Below are 6000 nucleotides of genomic sequence, written 5' to 3'. Positions count from 1 at the left end.
TTCCCGGGCACCGCCCGCAGATCTGGCCGCCGGGGTGCACGCCGGCTCCGCGCCCACTCGGCTGGGCCCGGCCCTCCCGCGAGTCCAGCTCCGCAAACCCCGGCCCGCCGTCCCCGCTGGTTCAGGCCTAGCCCCGCGCCTCCCAGGCGCGGGACCGAGGAGGGTGCCCTGGCGCGGACCTGCCTTTGGAGGTGGCGCTCGGGCCACGGCGGAGGCTGCACTTGCCGCTGCTCACTCGCCCTGTGCGCCGCGACTTCTACCCTCTTGGGTCGCGGGGACCCGGGCAACAGCCTGGTTGTCAGTGCAGGTGTTCCGTGTCCTGCGACTGCGGATCCTCCGTGCTGCCCAGAGACCCCATCAGCGCGTTGGACTCTCCTTCCGCCTCCAGGCTGAGCGGCCACGCAAGCTCCATCTTTGTGGCGCACTGAGAAACTTCCAGACTTCACTGGAGCTGATCGTCGGCCTCTCAGCCTTTCCTGAGCCTCCTCAGTTCTGAAATGGCAGCATTGTGCCAAATAATGGTGAGTTCTGTGACTTCACAGAATGCAGAGGTGTCAGAGAACTTAACTACCCATGGAGGGTGGGACAGGTCAGGGCCTAAAGGGTGGGGACAGGAGGGAATGCCTTCTAAGTGACTATATTCATGCCAGGTCTTGGACTACCTAGGACATTTCCCTGTAGTGAGGGTGAGAGGAGGTAGGAGTGGGGTCTCAGGTAACCAGAATTGTTGCAGTGGCAGCCAGGTGTAAGAGTCACATTGTTTGAGCCCAGAAGAGGGGCAGAGGAGGCTAGATAGGGGAGGAGAGAATCCTTGAGGGACTGAGAGGGAGCCCTGAGTCCCCGTTCCTTCCTTCCTTCCTTCAGTCACTCAGTAACTGTTCTGGATACCCCTGAGAGGAGAGGGTGTGGAGACATAAGGAGACAAAGCTCTGTGCTCTTCCCAAAGTGTTGGGAGCATATATTACACAGATAAGATTGTAAAGGAACAAAATTATGATGAGTCTGAGGTGGGCAAAGTGAGATTCAGAACAGACATTAAAGCTCTGAGTAACGGTCCCCAAAACAAAAATTTTCTTCTGTGAAGAGAACCCATTAATGAATATGGACATGAGAGATCAAATCCCAAATGTGCAGCTCACTCAGCCTTAGTGAAATTATAGAATGTCTAGGACAAACCTTGAAAATAATCTGTCCACTTGGAATCCTGTATCTAACTGAACTGTTATTCAAGAGTGAACACAAAACAGAGATATTTTCGGAGGTACAAAGCCTAAGTTGAACACCCTCACAACCTTGGTAAAGGAACCACTAAAGAATGTATTTCAGAAGGAAGGAAACTGAACCCAGATGAAAGGAGAGAGTTTCAAGAAACCATGACTGGAAGTCCAAGATCAAGGTGTCAGCAGGGTTGGTTTCTGATGAGACCTCTCTTCCTGGATTTCAGGTGGCCACCTTCCTTCTGTGTCCCCCACTGCCTTTTCACTGTGACTGTGTGAAGGACAGCACTGGCGTCTCTTCCTTTTCTTATGAGGACACTAGACCTATAGGATTAGGGCCCAACACTTATGACCTCACTTAACCTTAATCATCTCCTGAGAGGCCTGACCTCCAAGTGCAGTTACATTAAGGATTAGGGCTCAATATATGAAGTTGGGAGGAAGGGCACAATTCAGTCCATAGCATTCAGTAAATATTAAATAAATTGTATCAGTAGTTTAAAGACTTTACACAAAGAAAACACCAGATATAGGAGATATCATTCCAAATATTCAAGAAGCAGACTATTGTGATCACATTCAAAGTCATCCCAAAGACAACATAAAACACTCCCAAGTGCATTTCTGGAGGCTAGTCTTACGTAATATCAAATCCAGATAAGAGCAGCACAAAAATAGGAAATGACAGGCCAACCTCTCTCCTGAGCATAGGCAAAAAAAAACCTAAACTAATACTAAATTCAATCCAGCAGTGTTTAAAAAATATCATGGCCAATTTGGGTCTATTTGCAATATGTTAATATTGTTTCAGATGCATTAATTTAATTAGCCATATTAATAGATTACTGGAGAAAAATATATACTTCTCACAAAATATACAGAAACTTTTAGATAAAATTCAGGACTTATTCATGATATCTAGCACACCAAGAATATTAGTGAAATACCCTTATCTGATAAAGGATTTCTACCAAAAGCTTTCAATAAATATCATTCTTAATGGTGATGTGTTAGAGGCGTTCTCTTTAAAATCAAGAATGCCTCCATCATAGCTCTACTTGTTGAAGAAGTAATCAAGACAGTGTTTTTTGTTTTTTTTTTATACTGACCCAATGGATTTTACAGTTAAATTTTTAGAATAAGAGAGCTTAGCAAGTTGAGTGAATATATCAACCAATAAATACATTTCTTCACAATACCAATAAACAGTTTAAAACTCTATTTTAAAATGCCATTTACACTAGCAGCAAAAATATAAGGTATTTAGAGAAGGCACTTACAAAAGAAGTGAAGATCTTCATAGGGAGATATAAATGAAATCATTGAAAAAGACCTAAATAAATGAAGACAATGCCATGTTCACTGATACGAGGAGTCCTGATTGCAGATTCAAATCCCTCCAAATGTATCTGTATATATGTTGATATCATAAACAAATATCAAGAGGGTTTTGGTGGAGACTTGAAGAGTTGATTCTAAAATTTGCATGAATGAGCAAATGGCCAACAATTACCCTAAGAAAAATTAGGTTGGTGATTTACCCTGTACTATCAAGGCTTGCTGTAGCACTCTGCAAATGTTAGGTTAGGTAACTGAACACCGTGTGTATCAGGTTCTACTGGGTTATCTTCTGTAACAAAACCCACCAAATCTAATCAGCTGAAAAGCACAAACTTTATTTCCCACTCATATATCTCACTGTCCCACATATACATGTCCATCCCAGGTTCCCAAGAGGGAGCAGCACGTCACAGTTACTCAGCTACCAGGCTGTTGGATTCACCTGAGTCACACCTGGGTTCTTAAAGATTCTGTCCAGAAGTGGCACATGTAACTTCTGTTAACGTTTCCTTGGTGGAGTCAAGTCCAAGCCTGCCATGAATGTGGCAGGGAAGCCGTCCTCCTCTGCAAGAGGAAGGGACAGTGAGGAACAGTAATACAATCGTTCACACAATAATTTAGACAGTGCGGTTTTGACACTTTCAATATAAACCAATAGACAGATAAAGACAATGGAACGGAGAGCACAGAACCAGGCCCACAACTATATGGAATTTGAAACACATCAGAGGTGACATAAAAATAATGAAGGAAAAAATGGAATAGACAGCAAATGATGCTGGGACAATTTGCTCTAAATATGGGAAACATAAAATCAGATCCCTGGCAAGAATCAGACTTATAAATTAATTCCAGATGGATTCAAGACGTCAGTGTGAAATCTTTAAAACTTTTAAGGTAAAATCTTTAAATCTTTTAAAACTTTAAAACTTTTAAGTTTTAAATCTTTAAAACTTTTAAGATAAAATCTGTTTCAGCTTAACAGGGAAGGATTTCTTAAATAAGATAGGAACAGTGCAAATCTTAACAGTTTCACTTAAAAGTGACAAATTCAACATTTGTCATTAAAATTAAGAACTTGTAAAAGAATACATATATATACATAGAATACAAGAACATATATATATATATATATATATATATATATATATATACGTATTCAGGAATACATATATGTAAATACATATATGTAAATATATGTATTCCTGAATCACTTTGCTGTACACCTGAAACTGACACAACACTGTAAATCAACTATACTTCAATAAAAAAATTAAGAACTTCTGTTTTATTAAAAGGCATTAAATAGAGTGAAAAAAGAGCCACACACTGAAGAAGATCTTTGCAACAATTGATTAAAGATTAATATCCTAAATATACAAGGAATGCTAAGGAATCAATATGAAAGAAAAACAACTGAATTGGAGAATGGATACAGGCAGAAACAGGCATTTCACAAAGGAGAGAAAATGAATGACCTGAAATGTGTTGAATAGAAGACCAATCCCATCAGTAATGAGGGGAATGCAAATTAAGACCAAAACAGACGTTGAATCAATAGAAAAATATATAAAAATATGACAATAGCAAGTGTCATGAAGGATGTGAAGCAAGGAAAACCTAATAGGCTCTAGGGAGAAGTATACCAGATTTCATCAATTCCAAATATCATTTATTTAAGATATTCCATTATTTAAAATATCACTCAAACAACAAGAACTACAAAAATCACCAACACAATGCATTTTACCATTTGTAATTTTTGTATTTTCATTATACATATTGAAAGATCTATTTCAGACTTATTACAAATGACTTTTAGCATATATCACTCTTCTGTTGTGCATACAAAAGAAAACAAAATAAATTGGTTAAAGTATTTCTAAAAATTTTTACATTCACAGCCTGAGTTTTTGAAACACTTTTGACTCAAAGTTGTTAATGCCCAGTGTTGATCCATGGAGAAGAGAGAGGCCATCCCCTCTCAGCCCTTTCTGATTTCTAGTCACAGAATTTGTGGCCATAATATAAAAGTTCTTGTTCTATGTCACTCAGTTTGTGGTGGTTTGTTAAACAGCAGAAGATAACTGGCATGCCCTTCATTCACAAGGGACTTTGACATCCTTGCAGGACCTTCTTTCCCTTCTAGATCCTTCCATCCACTGGGTCACACGAATGACCACTGCAACACTCTACACTCCCAGTTCCTGGACCTCCTCCCCCACGGCGATGTCCTCATCTAAGCCACCTCAGCTGCGTTCTTTCACTTGACAAAAAGGCAGGATTTCTCCAGGATTTTAATGGCCACCTGAGAGGGTTTGGGATGAGGAACAAACAGAGGCCTCATGTTACTGCCCCTCCAAAGAGCCCCTGACTCCCCCCTGGGATTGTCAACAGGCAGGACACTGAGCAGAGCTGCAGGTCACAAAGTCACCATGCCAACCTTCCTGTCCATCATAAGGGACATCACAGGGAATTCTGCCTTCTTGGGGGTGGAGGCAGGCCGAGCAGGTAGTGGGCCATCCCCCAAGGCCAGCCATCTTTGCCTCTTCCGCCCTCAGGGCAGGTACAAGGGGAGGCTCACAGTGCCCCATCGTTGGAGGGCTGGAGGGGTGGAGGCTGTGGCCTGAGGTGGCCTGGAGTGGCCAGGGTCCAATGGGACTGTAGGTACAGCCAGGTAAATGGAGAGTGGCGGGCCCTGGATGCCCAGCCATGGGCTCTTCCTGTTGCTGTTGCTGCCCCCTCCACTGCTGAGTGCAGGGAGCTTCCAGCATAGCATCCCGAACTGGAGAAATTTCCACCACCTTGACCTTGGCTGGAGAACCATTCACCGCTACCTCAGCCCAGACTGGAGAAGCTTCCACAGGGGCACCAGTCATCACAGGAGCAAAGCAAACAAGTTGTATGACTGCGATGGTGTCTTTGACCTCTACGTCGTCTTGGATGCGTGAGTGGCCTTCCCATCTGGCCCCCGTGCTTCTCAAGGCACCACTGTCACCAAGGTTACTGATGGCAAGAAGTGGGCTGGGGGGATCCCAGGCTCTGAGAGAGGGGAGGCAAGGACAATCTTGGTCAGACCCAAGGAACAGACCTCTGTGGCCTCCTTGTTCCTGGACAGAAAGAAAGCCCCAGGCATTTATTTCCTGGGGCTCTTACTTCTGGAAAGGAAAAAGGTCACCATAAGGTTTCTAAATGGCTCTCAGTCTCTACATCAACTTGGCCTGGATCTGTGACCCGCATGCCCCTGAAACAGCTGGAGGGGCAGGCAATTGCTAGGAGCTGCCTTCTCAGCAGTTGTGAGAAGCTCACAGTGCGTTTGGGTTTCTTTTCTTTTCTTTCTTTCTTTCTTTTTTTTTTTTTTTTACCCAAATAACCTCTGTTTTTACTGGGCCCCAGAGAGATTGGTGTATCATCTGTTAGGCATTCTCATAGTGTCACTGCT

General features: G+C 43.1%; 1 protein-coding gene across 7 annotated transcripts in view; it reads left to right on the top strand.

Annotated features, from left to right (window-relative positions):
• Positions 1 to 259: 259 nt before the first annotated feature.
• The window catches only part of LOC137767271 (anthrax toxin receptor-like), a 41138-nt gene continuing 35397 nt past the window's right edge, over positions 260 to 6000 (top strand). For all 7 annotated transcript variants that reach the window (XM_068548027.1, XM_068548030.1, XM_068548026.1 and 4 more), the window contains exon 1: positions 260 to 521. The gene's annotated coding sequence lies outside the window, so the exon portion shown is untranslated. The remainder of the gene's footprint in view (positions 522 to 6000) is intronic.

This window comes from Eschrichtius robustus, chromosome 7 (genome assembly GCF_028021215.1).
Source record: "Eschrichtius robustus isolate mEscRob2 chromosome 7, mEscRob2.pri, whole genome shotgun sequence".
Classification (NCBI taxonomy): Eukaryota; Metazoa; Chordata; class Mammalia; order Artiodactyla; family Eschrichtiidae; genus Eschrichtius; species Eschrichtius robustus.
This window is presented reverse-complemented; position numbering and strand designations above follow the sequence as displayed.